Here is a 14123-nt window from a genome sequence, read left to right as displayed (position 1 = left end):
ATCGGGTAGCTTGAATCCTGAGGGGACTCGAGTTTTTCGGACTCTCCTCGTGAAGCATGGCAAGCCGCACATATCTTCGTCGTTAAGCTCCGGAGATTGCCGATGATCCCTTCTGCTTTGTCGTGCTCTGTCGACTCTTGCTTGTGCTGCCGTATCTCTTGCTCCACTTGGTCCTTCAGGGGGCTGCCGCCGTTGCTTCTTGCAGGTCGTGGACTATTTTGCCTTGCCGTTCCTTCGGGAGGCGTTGAAACGAACGCTGTCCCCATAGCTCCAACTCCTGCTATCGCCATATTGTATAGTGTTTCCCTTGGATCACCTGGAGGTGGTTTAGACGCGAGGATAAAAGCTTGTGTCGCCATATACCCAGCTTCTGGTGTCTTAGGGATAATGTTTCCTCTTGTGTCTATCGACATAAAGGACATGTCGAGGTTTTGAACCAAGTGCTCTCTTTCTGCTTCGGGTATGTGTTGTAACCTTGATCTTCCTCTGTTCCGAGCCTCCCTGTGGCTATCACCCGAAGTTCTAGATTGTCGACTCAGATCTGCCCTTCTCCTGCTGGATGCAGAAGCTGCTTCCTTTCTCCTGTTCAACTCAGCTGTCTGTTTTTCCAATTCCCTCGCAGCTCGTGCGAGCCTATATTGATATGCTTGCAATTCCTCTGGTGTGGCCGTGGTAGCCATTGGTTCTGTACCGTTCATAGCTCTCGCGGCTCTGTCCCACGCTGCTTGTGAAAGTTGAACTCTATCTCGCGGCTCTGGCCCGACGTATTTGTTGCCCAGGCCTTGTCGCAGATTGGAGGGATCGACGTATGGATTTCCCGGCATCGTCGAAAGCCTCAGATGTCTCCTCTTGATCTTCAATGGCGTAAATCTGATGATACTTTGTACTCAGATCTACGTTGGGTTTGGTGACATCATCGTTGAGATTGATGAAGACCTTGCCTACTGTGATAGATTTGTCGATGAAGTCGTAACTGTCGACATCGCTTGAGCCATCGCTTATATATGAGTCCGCAGATGACTCAAACGACATGTCGTTGAAGATCTTGGCGAGTTTCTCTCTTGTTCTGGTGCTGACGTAACGTGTCGCCGAGGTTTCTTCTTCTCCTGACTCGATTGATGATGCATAGCTTGAAAAATCGGAATCGACCACCGACGATCCCGACGAAATCGGAATCTCGACACGATACGATCCTTCCTTCTCGACGCGAAAGTGAAACCTTCCGAACGTCATCTCCATGGGCTCCGCCAGATACGCATATGCATCCAAACGGGAGGGTGGGTGAGGAAAAAAATCGACAAGACCAGCAGCGATCTGTTTACCTCGATCCATTGTGTTGCTTGCGGTTGACGATGTCGAAGATCTTGAGCGTGCCATCGAGATCAGATCCTTACGCCTCTAGTTCCCACAGACGGCGCCAATTGACAAGGTATCAACTTGTCAATGCCTATGGATTGTAGGCTAGGGTTTAGTTGGAAGTAGAGGGTAAGTAGATCTCGAAGGTTTCAGCCGAAAAGTACTCGACGATTATGAAAACTAAGGTTTGTAGACAATGATTCGATCCTTTCTTCGTCCCTCGACTCCCCCTTTATATAGGAGGTGGAGCCGAGGGATTCGTGCTATACAAGTTACAGAGTCCGGGACGGTTTCTAACTCATCCCGCCAGATTACAAATAACATTTCCTATTACAACTCTTGACTTTCCTTGATATATCTTGGGCTCCCGAATCTTCTTATTCTTCGGGTAGTGGGCCTTCAGTAAACCCCGGGTACTATCTTCGGCAGGCCCATTTGGGATGCCTATGTCACCCCCTGAACTGGTCAGAAGTCGGAGAGAGCCAAGTCTTTGGACCAGATGTTCTCCGAGAAGCCGAAGAGAAGGTGCACAAGATCCGCGAGTACCTCAAGACCGCTCAGTCAAGACAGAAGAGCTACGCCGACAAGAGACGTCGAGAGATGACCTTCGAGATTGGAGACTTTGTCTATCTTAAAGTGTCACCCCTTAAAGGAATGCAGAGGTTCCAGCTGAAAGGAAAGCTCGCCCCCAGATATGTCGGACCATTCAAAGTTCTGAGCCGCCGAGGAGAAGTTTCATATCAACTTGAACTACCGGAAGAAATGTCTGCTGTGCACAATGTGTTTCACATCTCGCTCCTCCGGAAGTGCCTTGAAGTCCCCGAGAAGACCGAAGTGTTCAAGAATATCGATCACCGCTCGGTGGATATCAACACAGACTTGACATACCGCGAAGTACCTATCCGCATCCTGGAAGAAGCCTATAGAACCACCCGCACCAGGAGTATCAAGTTCCTGAAGATTCAGTGGAGCAATCACACCGAAGACGAAGCCACTTGGGAGCGAGAAGAAGATATGAAGAAGGAATACCCAGATCTCTTTAGTACCTAGTTTTCTTTAAGATCTCGGGACGAGATCTTTTGTAAGGGGGAAGGGTTTGTAACATCCCAAAAACTCAATAAAGAGATATTCCAAAACCCAAAATTGAGAACTAACAAAAACTTTTTCACAACACAAGTGCTATGCATATAGATCATCTTGTTAATTCTTTGAGTGTGCATTTTGCCATGATGCTTGCTTGTGTGATTACATTTACATTCAAACCCTAACCATGACCTATTGATCATCCAATTACAAGGAAAAAGAAAGAAGAAAAGAAAATATTAAATTCACCTCAACACTCACATAGGGCTTATGCTATTTTTGCAAATTATTAACCAAGACCACTTTGGCTTGTACCATTGATTTGGTATGGGTAATAAACACTTTTTAACACCATTGAACTCAAAGAAACTCAAATCAAATGAAAATCAAATGCAAATTCCAAGTTACATGCAATATGGTCACATGTGACAATTATAACCTGACGCCTACTTTGAGCCCTGTTATTTCAAGATTTCTCAACTAAACTTTGCCCAACCTTTGCACCTCATCCAAGACAACATAAAAGTGAACAACTTTGCTCAAGCAACCCTATACAAACTCCTTCTGGATTCAAAGATAGCATCAAGCAAAGTTGGGACCAGAGATCAAAGTGAAGATCATGTGCAATTTGAGTTTTTGCATTTCACCACCTTTTTTATCACCACCACCACCAATCTACTGAAAATATTATTCAATTCAAACCCTCCAAATTTTATTCAAAAATTCCAAAGTTTTGTTCTTGCGGCCATTTATACAAACACCTGGTGTGCACCATAGGGCAAACTCAACACATTGCAATATCCAGGAGGTCTTAGCCTAAACCATCCACATTAGGTCAGCATTTGTACTCCATTGACCTTCCTCTACCCTGCCAAGCACACCAGAGAAACGTTGGTACACAATTGCATCATCAACAGATGCAAACCATGCCATGCCGTGGCATGGCATGAGCTCATCATGCCATCTCTACCCCTGGCCCTCTCCAACTTGCCAAACCGTGTCTAGCATGTGCTCCACACTCCCCTGCGTCGACTGGACACCAGCCCCGATCGAATCATGTACCGTAGCGGCCAGGAACGTGACGCCCAGACGTGCCCAGGACGTGCACATGCGCGCCAGAACGCGCATGGCGAGCGCCGCACACGCTCCTGTGCGTCGTCGTGCCACCAGCTCGCGCCACCTCCGCCCTTGCTCGCTGCACCAAACGCGTCACCACGTCACCCGCAGCCGCCCAGACACGGCCATTGGCCCGCGGGAACGCCGTGCACCTCGCCCACGCCGACGACGTCCGCCACGGACACCCAGCTCGCGAGGACGATGACGAGCTCGCCTGTGCCTCGTTTTCAACGCAATCACGCTTCACGTCATCGCCAGGACATTGCCTGCCCGCGTGCATCATCGCCAGTGCCCCTGCGCCGCTGTAGCCGCGTCGTCGATGATGAGATCATCACCCGAGCCGCAGCACTCCTCGATGCTATAAAAGGGGACCTCCCCTCTTCGAATTCGCCACACCAGCACTCCTCCCTCTCACCACCGATCAGTTCTAGCCACTTCCCCCTCCACATTGGCCATGCTCTCGCCGGAATTTGAAGCTCGAAGCCGGCGGAGGTGCTGAGAAGGGCGCCGCCGTTGCAGCGCACCCCCGGCGACGCCACTGCTACCATCGGCTTCCCCTTCCTCGACAACATCTTCTCCGCGCCTCGCCGACCATCGCCGCGCCGCCGGTGAGCCTCCCACCCCCTACCGTCTCCGCCAGTAGCCTCGCCTCTCGTCACCGACGACGACGCTCCTCGCCCGTTAGATCACATTCTAATCCTACGGCCCTGAAAGAAACTTACCGATTCGGTCGGTATGACCCGCTGACGCGTGGGACCCGCCGTCAGACGGCCTGCTCGCGCTGGACGCGAAGTGGGCCGGCCCATTTCTTTTTAACCCCGCAGCCCAGCTAGTTTCCCGCGCGAAGCCCACAGTTCAAACTCAAACAAATCAAATCTTTTCAGTTTTACTCACAGATGCTGTTTTCAAAATTGAATAGTTCCCAAACCACTAGGCCAAAATTTATGAAATGGATATGGTTGGAAAGCTTAGAGTTTTATCTTTGCAATGCCACTGGTTTGAACCCTAGATGTGTTGTAGAATTAAAGTAGCAAAATAAACAAGGCAGAGACTTTTCTTACTTCAAACAATTGTTAAAATTCAACCAAAAATGCTTTTGAGTTGATTCCAACTCCTATAATCCACATTTCACTTCCACTAATTGTTTCTGCAAAAATATGCCATGCCTACTTTGGATGATCATGGCCTAGATGAATTAGAGGACTTTTTGGCTATGTCTAGTCAAAGATATTGTCCAAAACTATTTAGAAATTTTATGAGAGTGCTTATCTCATTTAAATCTTGTCACAAACATTCCATTATGAGATAGAGACTTTGGTCATTTAGTTCTCATATGATTTTTTTGATGATATTAAATCATCACCATGATAGGATTAAAATGTATGAGGTGCTCCACCTCATTTAAATCATTTTCTTAAATGGTAAGTATGAAGAGGTTGACTTTGGTCAACCTAGGTCATATATTACTCATGAAAGAAATTAAATCCTAATAAGATTAAGAGAGGGATTTATCTCTCTAAAGAAGGAAAAGAAGAATCTCAAGTAGTATGAGAGGAAATTATTTTCCCTTGATTAAGAAAACAAATCCACCAACTTGTTAGTAGTGTGTGATGATATTTTAGCTTGAGTGACTTATGTGTGCTTAGTTTAGTATATAAGATTGGTGTGGTGATTGTACTTCGTATTCGTATTTTAGACGCTAGTACGGAAGAGTATCAAGAGGAGGAGGAGGCCTACTTCCAAGGAGAAGAAGACCAATTTGAGCACTACCACCACCAAGGCAAGCTAATACACTTGCAAAGTGCAAAGCTCTCAAGAGCAATGCATCACCCTCTTTTACCTTATGCTTAGTGGTCCTATCCCAAGTTTTACTATACAAGTTTTACTGCTTTTATTTTCAAAGTACTTTTTGATTCATGATTCACTTGGTCTAGAGTAGCATATGAGTACCCAGCTTAGTCTAGAACAAGCAATGCTAAGTTAGCACCCCTCATGATTAGTGCTATTGCTAACAAATAAAACTTGACTACTCTAGATGGGAACTTGGTGAAGTGAAGTTGTTTTTGAACGATTTTTGAAAGGTGATATGACTAAGAGAAGATGGTGATTTTTGATTTAAAACTGATATTGGTTTGGATGCGATACCTTTCCAAATTTCAAGTACCCCCACAATACCTGATTATGGGTAGGGCTTAACTGGAAGTTTGTGTGTCTTAGTATGGGTTCCCTCTGAACAAGCATCATAGGGGTTATGTCGAGGCTGCCTCCGTTGTTGAGAAATGATGTGAATTAAGGTGAATTGTACGGCCAAGCCCTGTGCAGTTCCCAGGCTGTGATTGGTCTTCACCGGGAGGCCAAGCTCATGGGGAGAGGTGCCTATACTAGGATATATAAGTGAAAGGTTAAGGTTGATGATCCGCGTACTGAGTTACGATGATTCGGGGTTATCCCCGACGGATGTAATCAAATGTTGTGGCACAAGTGTGCAACCTCTGCAGAGTGTAAACCTATTCGAATAGCCGTGTCCACGGTTACGGACGGTTGGAAAGGCCATACAGTTTCCGGTATCAAAATTTCTTGAAAAGGGGTTGAATGGTGAACGGTGACTTGACTTGAATCACAACAGAGTTGTGGGAATGGCACTAATGTTCCCACTTGAGTTAGTTAGCAAAGGTTGAGTCTTTTACTAAACTGCTTATGAACTAAAATTGGCTTTATGCAAATCAAACTAGAGCTTAGCACCCTTACTAGAACTGAATAGCACTTACAATAGTATTAGTTTGCGAGTACTCAACGTACTCACGGCTTTGTCCCTGGCTATTCAAATGGCCAGAGTATGAAGACGAGCAGAACTATCAAGGTGAAGACCAGCAGGACGCCTACGACAACTAGGAGTCTTCCAACGTCAAGCGTTGGCCTGTGGACTAGAGAGTCCTTGTATCTTACGCTTCCGCTATGAACTTGTGTTTGTTCGTTGATCAATAGATCAACTATTCGTGTAATATGGATGATGTGATTCCAATTGTAAGACCTTATGGTTTGTAATGAATGATGACTGTGATACTTAACTATTATGCCTCGCAACAACAATATTCCTGGGATTGCGATGTATGACATAATAGGCATCCGGACTTGAAAATCCGGGTGTTGACAATTGTGGTGTGCCCCACCCTTTTTGCATTGCGTTTTCTAGGTTGTTTTTTACATTCATGGTGATCCCATGGTTGGGAGGTGCCGATACAAGGGTTTTAGGGTCAAAATGGGTCTACCGTGGCCTAAAACATATCCAACCACCTTGGATGGGGCTAATATTTTGCACACTTGTGCATTGTGGTGTGCCCCACCCTTTTTTCATTGCTTTTTCTAGGTTGGTTTTACATTCATGGTGATCCCATAGTTGGGAGGTGCCGATACAAGGGTTTTAGGGTCAAAATGGGTCTACCCTGGCCTAAAACATACCCAACCACCTTGGATGGGGCCAATATTTGGCAAACTTGTACATGGTGGTGTGCCCCACCCTTTTTTGCATTGCTTTTTATAGGTTGGTTTTTACATTCATGGTGATCCCAAGGTTGGGAGGTGCCGATACAAGGGTTTTAGGGTCAAAATGGGTCTACCCTGGTCTAAAACATACACAACCACCTTGGATGGGGCCAATATTTGGCACACTTGTACATGGTGGTGTGCCCCACCCTTTTTGCATTTCTTTTTCTAGGTTGGTTTTTACATTCATGGTGATCCCATGGTTGGGAGGTGCCGATACAAGGGTTTTAGGGTCAAAATGGGTCTACCCTGGCCTAAAACATACCCAACCACCTTGGATGGGGCCAATATTTGTCACACTTGTGCATTGTGGTGTGCCCCACCATTTTTGCATTGCTTTTTATAGGTTGGTTTTTACATTCATGGTGATCCCATGGTTGGGAGGTGCCGATACAAAGGTTTTAGGGTCAAAATGGGTCTACCCTGGCCTAAAACATACCCAACCACCTTGGATGGGGCCAATATTTGGCACACTTGTAAATGGTGGTGTGCCCCACCCTTTTTGCATTGCTTTTTCTAGGTTGGTTTTTACATTCATGGTGATCCCATGGTTGGGAGGTGCCGATACAAGGGTTTTAGGGTCAAAATGGGTCTACCCTAGCCTAAAACATATCCAACCACCTTGGATGGGGCCAATATTTTGCACACTTGTGCATTGTGGTGTGCCCCACCCTTCTTGCATTGCTTTTTCTAGGTTGGTTTTAGATTCATGGTGATCCCATGGTTGGGAGGTGCCGATACAAGGGTTTTAGGGTCAAAATGGGTCTACCCTGGCCTAAAACATATCCAACCACCTTGGATGGGGCCAATATTTTGCACACTTGTCAATGGTGGTGTGCCCCACCCTTCTTGCATTGCTTTTTCTAGGTTGGTTTTTACATTCATGGTGATCCCATGGTTGGGAGGTCTACCCTGGCCTAAAACATATCCAGCCACCTTGGATGGGGCCAATACTTGGCACACTTGTGCATTGTGGTGTGCCCCACCCTTCTTGCATTGCTTTTTCTAGGTTGGTTTTAGATTCATGGTGATCCCATGGTTGGGAGGTGCCGATACAAGGGTTTTAGGGTCAAAATGGGTCTACCCTGGCCTAAAACATACCCAACCACCTTGGATGGGGCCAATATTTGGCACACTTGTGCATTGTGGTGTGCCCCACCCTTTTTGCATTGCTTTTTATAGGTTGGTTTTTACATTCATGGTGATCCCATGGTTGGGAGGTGCCGATACAAGGGTTTTAGGGTCAAAATTGGTCTACCCTAGCCTAAAACATACCCAACCACCTTGGATGGGGCCAATATTTGGCACACTTGTACATGGTGGTGTGCCCCACCCTTTTTGCATTGCTTTTTATAGGTTGGTTTTACATTCATGGTGATCCCATGGTTGGGAGGTGCCGATACAAGGGTTTTAGGGTCAAAATGGGTCTACCCTGACCTAAAACATACCCAACCACCTTGGATGGGGCCAATATTTTGCACACTTGTGCATTGTGGTGTTCCCCACCCTTCTTGCATTGCTTTTTCTAGGTTGGTTTTATATCCATGGTGATCCCATGGTTGGGAGGTGCCGATACAAGGGTTTTAGGGCCAAAATGGGTCTACCCTGGCCTAAAACATACCCAACCACCTTGGATGGGGCCAATATTTGGCACACTTGTGCATTGTGGTGTGCCCCACCCTTTTTGCATTGCTTTTTATAGGTTGGTTTTTACATTCATGGTGATCCCATGGTTGGGAGGTGCCGATACAAGGGTTTTAGGGTCAAAATGGGTCTACCCTGGCCTAAAACATACCCAACCACCTTGGATGGGGCCAATATTTGGCACACTTGTAAGTGGTGGTGTGACCCACCCTTTTTGCATTGCTTTTTCTAGGTTGGTTTTTACATTCATGGTGATCCCATGGTTGGGAGGTGCCGATACAAGGGTTTTAGGGTCAAAATGGGTCTACCCTGGCCTAAAACATATCCAACCACCTTGGATGGGGCCAATATTTGGCACACTTGTGCATTGTGGTGTGCCCCACCCTTTTTGCATTGCTTTTTATAGGTTGGTTTTTACATTCATGGTGATCCCATGGTTGGGAGGTGCCGATACAAGGGTTTTAGGGTCAAAATTGGTCTACCCTGGCCTAAAACATACCCAACCACCTTGGATGGGGCCAATATTTGGCACACTTGTACATGGTGGTGTGCCCCACCCTTTTTGCATTGCTTTTTATAGGTTGGTTTTACATTCATGGTGATCCCATGGTTGGGAGGTGCCGATACAAGGGTTTTAGGGTCAAAATGGGTCTACCCTGGCCTAAAACATACCCAACCACCTTGGATGGGGCCAATATTTGTCACACTTGTGCATTTTGGTGTGCCCCACCCTTTTTGCATTGCTTTTTATAGGTTGGTTTTTACATTCATGGTGATCCCATGGTTGGGAGGTGCCGATACAAGGGTTTTAGGGTCAAAATGGGTCTACCCTGGCCTAAAACATACCCAACCACCTTGGATGGGGCCAATATTTGGCACACCTGTAAATGGTGGTGTGCCCCAACCTTTTTGCATTGCTTTTTCTAGGTTGGTTTTTACATTCATGGTGATCCCATGGTTGGGAGGTGCCGATACAAGGGTTTAATTTAGGGTCAAAATGGGTCTACCCTGGCCTAAAATATACCCAACCACCTTGGATGGGGCCAATATTTTGCACACTTGTGCATTGTGGTGTGCCCCACCCTTCTTGCATTGCTTTTTCTAGGTTGGTTTTATATTCATGGTGATCCCATGGTTGGGAGGTGCCGATACAAGGGTTTTAGGGTCAAAATGGGTCTACCCTGCCCTAAAACATACCCAACCACCTTGGATGGGGCCAATATTTGGCACACTTGTGCATTGTGGTGTGCCCCACCCTTTTTTCATTGCTTTTTATAGGTTGGTTTTTACATTCATGGTGATCCCATGGTTGGGAGGTGCCGATACAAGGGTTTTAGGGTCAAAATGGGTCTACCCTGGCCTAAAACATACCCAACCACCTTGGATGGGGCCAATATTTGGCAAACTTGTACATGGTGGTGTGCCCCACCCTTTTTGCATTGCTTTTTCTAGGTTGGTTTTTACATTCATGGTGATCCCAAGGTTGGGAGGTGCCGATACAAGGGTTTTAGGGTCAAAATGGGTCTACCCTGGCCTAAAACATACCCAACCACCTTGGATGGGGCCAATATTTGGCACACTTGTCCATGGTGGTGTGCCCCACCCTTTTTGCATTGCTTTTTCTAGGTTGGTTTTTGCATTCATGGTGATCCCATGGTTGGGAGGTGCCGATACAAGGGTTTTAGGGTCAAAATGGTCTACCCTGGCCTAAAACATATCCAACCACCTTGGATGGGGCCAATATTTTGCACACTTGTCAATGGTGGTGTGCCCCACCCTTCTTGCATTGCTTTTTCTAGGTTGGTTTTTACATTCATGGTGATCCCATGGTTGGGAGGTGCCGATACAAGGGTTTTAGGGTCAAAATGGGTCTACCCTGGCCTAAAACATACCCAACCACCTTGGATGGGGCCAATATTTGGCACACTTGTGCATTGTGGTGTGCCCCAACCTTTTTGCATTGCTTTTTCTAGGTTTGTTTTTACATTCATGGTGATCCCATGGTTGGGAGGTGCCGATACAAGGGTTTTAGGGTCAAAATGGGTCTACCCTGGCCTAAAACATACCCAACCACCTTGGATGGGGCCAATATTTGGCACACTTGTCCATAGTGGTGTGCCCCACCCTTTTTGCATTGCTTTTTCTAGGTTGGTTTTTACATTCATGGTGATCCCATGGTTGGGAGGTGCCGATACAAGGGTTTTAGGGTCAAAATGGGTCTACCCTGGCCTAAAACATACCCAACCACCTTGGATGGGGCCAATATTTGGCACACTTGTGCATGGTGGTGTGCCCCACCCTTTTTGCATTGCTTTTTCTAGGTTGGTTTTTACATTCAAGGTGATCCCATGGTTGGGAGGTGCCGATACAAGGGTTTTAGGGTCAAAATGGGTCTACCCTGGCCTAAAACATATCCAACCACCTTGGATGGGGCCAATATTTTGCACACTTGTCCATGGTGTTGTGCCCCACCCTTTTTGCATTGCTTTTTCTAGGTTGGTTTTTACATTCATGGTGATCCCATGGTTGGGAGGTGCCGATACAAGGGTTTTAGGGTCAAAATGGGTCTACCATGGCCTAAAACATACCCAACCACCTTGGATGGGCCAATATTTGGCACACTTGTGCATTGTGGTGTGCCCCACCCTTCTTGCATTGCTTTTTCTAGGTTGGTTTTTACATTCATGGTGATCCCATGGTTGGGAGGTGCCGATACAAGGGTTTTAGGGTCAAAATGGGTCTACCCTGGCCTAAAACATACCCAACCACCTTCGATGGGGCCAATATTTGGCACACTTGTGCATGGTGGTGTGCCCCACCCTTCTTACATTGATTTTTCTAGGTTGGTTTTTACATTCATGGTGATCCCATGGTTGGGAGGTGCCGATACAAGGGTTTTAGGGTCAAAATGGGTCTACCCTGGCCTAAAACATACCCAACCACCTTGGATGGGGCCAATATTTGGCACACTTGTCCATGGTGGTGTGCCCCACCCTTCTTGCATTGCTTTTTCTAGGTTTGTTTTTACATTCATGGTGATTCCATGGTTGGGAGGTGCCGATACAAGGGTTTTTGGGTCAAAATGGGTCTACCCTGGCCTAAAACATACCCAACCACCTTGGATGGGGCCAATATTTGGCACACTTGTCCATGGTGGTGTGCCCCACCCTTCTTGCATTGTTTTTTATAGGTTGGTTTTTATATTCATGGTGATCCCATGGTTGGGAGGTGCCGATACAAGGGTTTTAGGGTCAAAATGGGTCTACCCTAGCCTAAAACATACCCAACCACCTTGGATGGGGCCAATATTTGGCACACTTGTCCATGGTGGTCGCCTATATATGCATCGCTCTTGTAACATGAAAATAGCAAACATTGCAAGTATCGGTTTGTAAGATGTAAATTTTATTGAGGGGTTTCATATATAGGGCAGATGTTTGCTCTCAATTTTTTTGTATAGAATTTCACCATGATTTGTCTGTTCAAAGCATGTCATCTCACACAGCGTAGGTAAAATCATGTCATCTCACGCATCGTATGTAAAATCATGTTGTATTGAAGTCTCCCTCTTGCACATTTAATTTAGTTTTTTGTACGTGACATATTACTTTCTTAACATACTGTTTTTCCTTGATAGAATGGACGAGCTTAGGGGTGAAGTTTGCTGCAACATCGAAAAATGGTGTAGGCTCATGGCCCGTCTTACCGTGGATCAACGTGCTAGACTAGCTCTAACTAATTTAAGAAGTATGATGATGATTCCTTCTGTGAAGATGCGTACAATATTGATCAGGTACACCTTCTCATATGTATATTACGTAATATTTCATCACATGTTCATATGTCATTTGTATTTCGTGGATTATTTTAGCATAGTACTGATTGAGTCATGTTCATTTTTGTTCCAGGTTCATGCTTGATGTTTTTGACCGTGCCACTGGTACATTCGAAATAGGAGAGAACAATGGCGCGGTGTCTCTTGGTTTTGTCGATGTTGAGTGTCTCCTTGGTCTGGTTAATGAAGGTTTTTCAGCTGGGGAAATACTTACCGAGGAAGGTGAAGACGTGAAGCATCGCATCCCACCACAGTTCATAAGCAAATCAACCGGTAACATCGTTATCGACGAATTAATTGACGACATCATTAAAAGTAAACTTGCCGATGATGACTTCCTGAGGAGGGTAGTGCTAGTGCTTCTAGGAACAGTACTTGTGCCTATGGCGACGAAGACTGTTCCACACAAGTTCTATGCACTAGTAGAAGATGTGAACCGAATATCAAAAATCAATTGGAATGCATTCACTCTTAGGGTTCTATTGGATAGCATTAGGCTGGTAAGAAAAGGTAGACAAATCCGTCAGTGGCCAAAAGGGAACTTAGGAATGTTGCAGGTATGTATGGTCTTATGTTGGAGTGTTGTGCAAAGTACATCTCACTGCATTTTTCACGTATAGATAATTAATTTACTCTCCTTTGTTTACATGCAGTACTTGTACTGGGAAAAATGTCAGCCGCTAGAAGGCGACTGTGCATTTAATTCTAAACTGTCCATGCGCCCTCTAATGAGGAACTGGAATGAAGCAGCTGCCACGCGGAGAGACAATTTTGACTATGAGAATGGTCGAGGTCGTGGTAACGTGAAGGTACTAATTTCAGTGTTACGAGTAGGCACACTTAATTTTGTAAATACTCAATTCAAAACTGTAGTACTTAACTCTTGCATTACATAACGTGCAGATTGATGAAAATATCACTGAAGAGTATCGATTGATGGAGCCAGTTGTGCCAGATCCTGTTGCTGCTCCTCAGAATAACGCCAAGCCCGCGAGTGCTGTTCCAAAAAAGAAACAGGCTCCAAAACCCAGTGATAACGGTCAGACGGAAATTCTGATAAATCGTTTAACGGGTTACCTTGATGCACAAGTGCAGAAGATGTTGGCTACCATCCCTGCCTTATGTGCTCAGGTGAAACGCCTAATTGTTGTGTCATTTTCTTTTGTTATTGAAAATGCAATTGTTCATGAACTTATATATTTTTGTGTTGCAGAGAAAATTGGAGATGTTTAATAAGGAAGGCGTGACTTACAAACCGGCAGCTGCACCGGTTTCCGGTAACATGGAGGACCAGGAAGATGTCAACTCTTTCCGGAACGGGCCTCGTGATAAAAAAGAGTTCATGTACAAGGAAGAGAGCGATTCAGCAGGAGGTGGAGATTATGTTCATATCATTGACATGAACCTGGCTGATGAAGTTGATAAATTGGAAAAAAATTAAAGGAGCCTGCTAAGAATGGTACTGCAAAGAATACAAATGATGTTATGGGCACACCTGCCAAGGCTAGTGGACTGAATGGTACTCCACCAGAAAAGCCATTTGGCG

This window comes from Lolium perenne, chromosome 5 (genome assembly GCF_019359855.2).
Source record: "Lolium perenne isolate Kyuss_39 chromosome 5, Kyuss_2.0, whole genome shotgun sequence".
Taxonomy (NCBI): Eukaryota; Viridiplantae; Streptophyta; class Magnoliopsida; order Poales; family Poaceae; genus Lolium; species Lolium perenne.
This window is presented reverse-complemented; position numbering follows the sequence as displayed.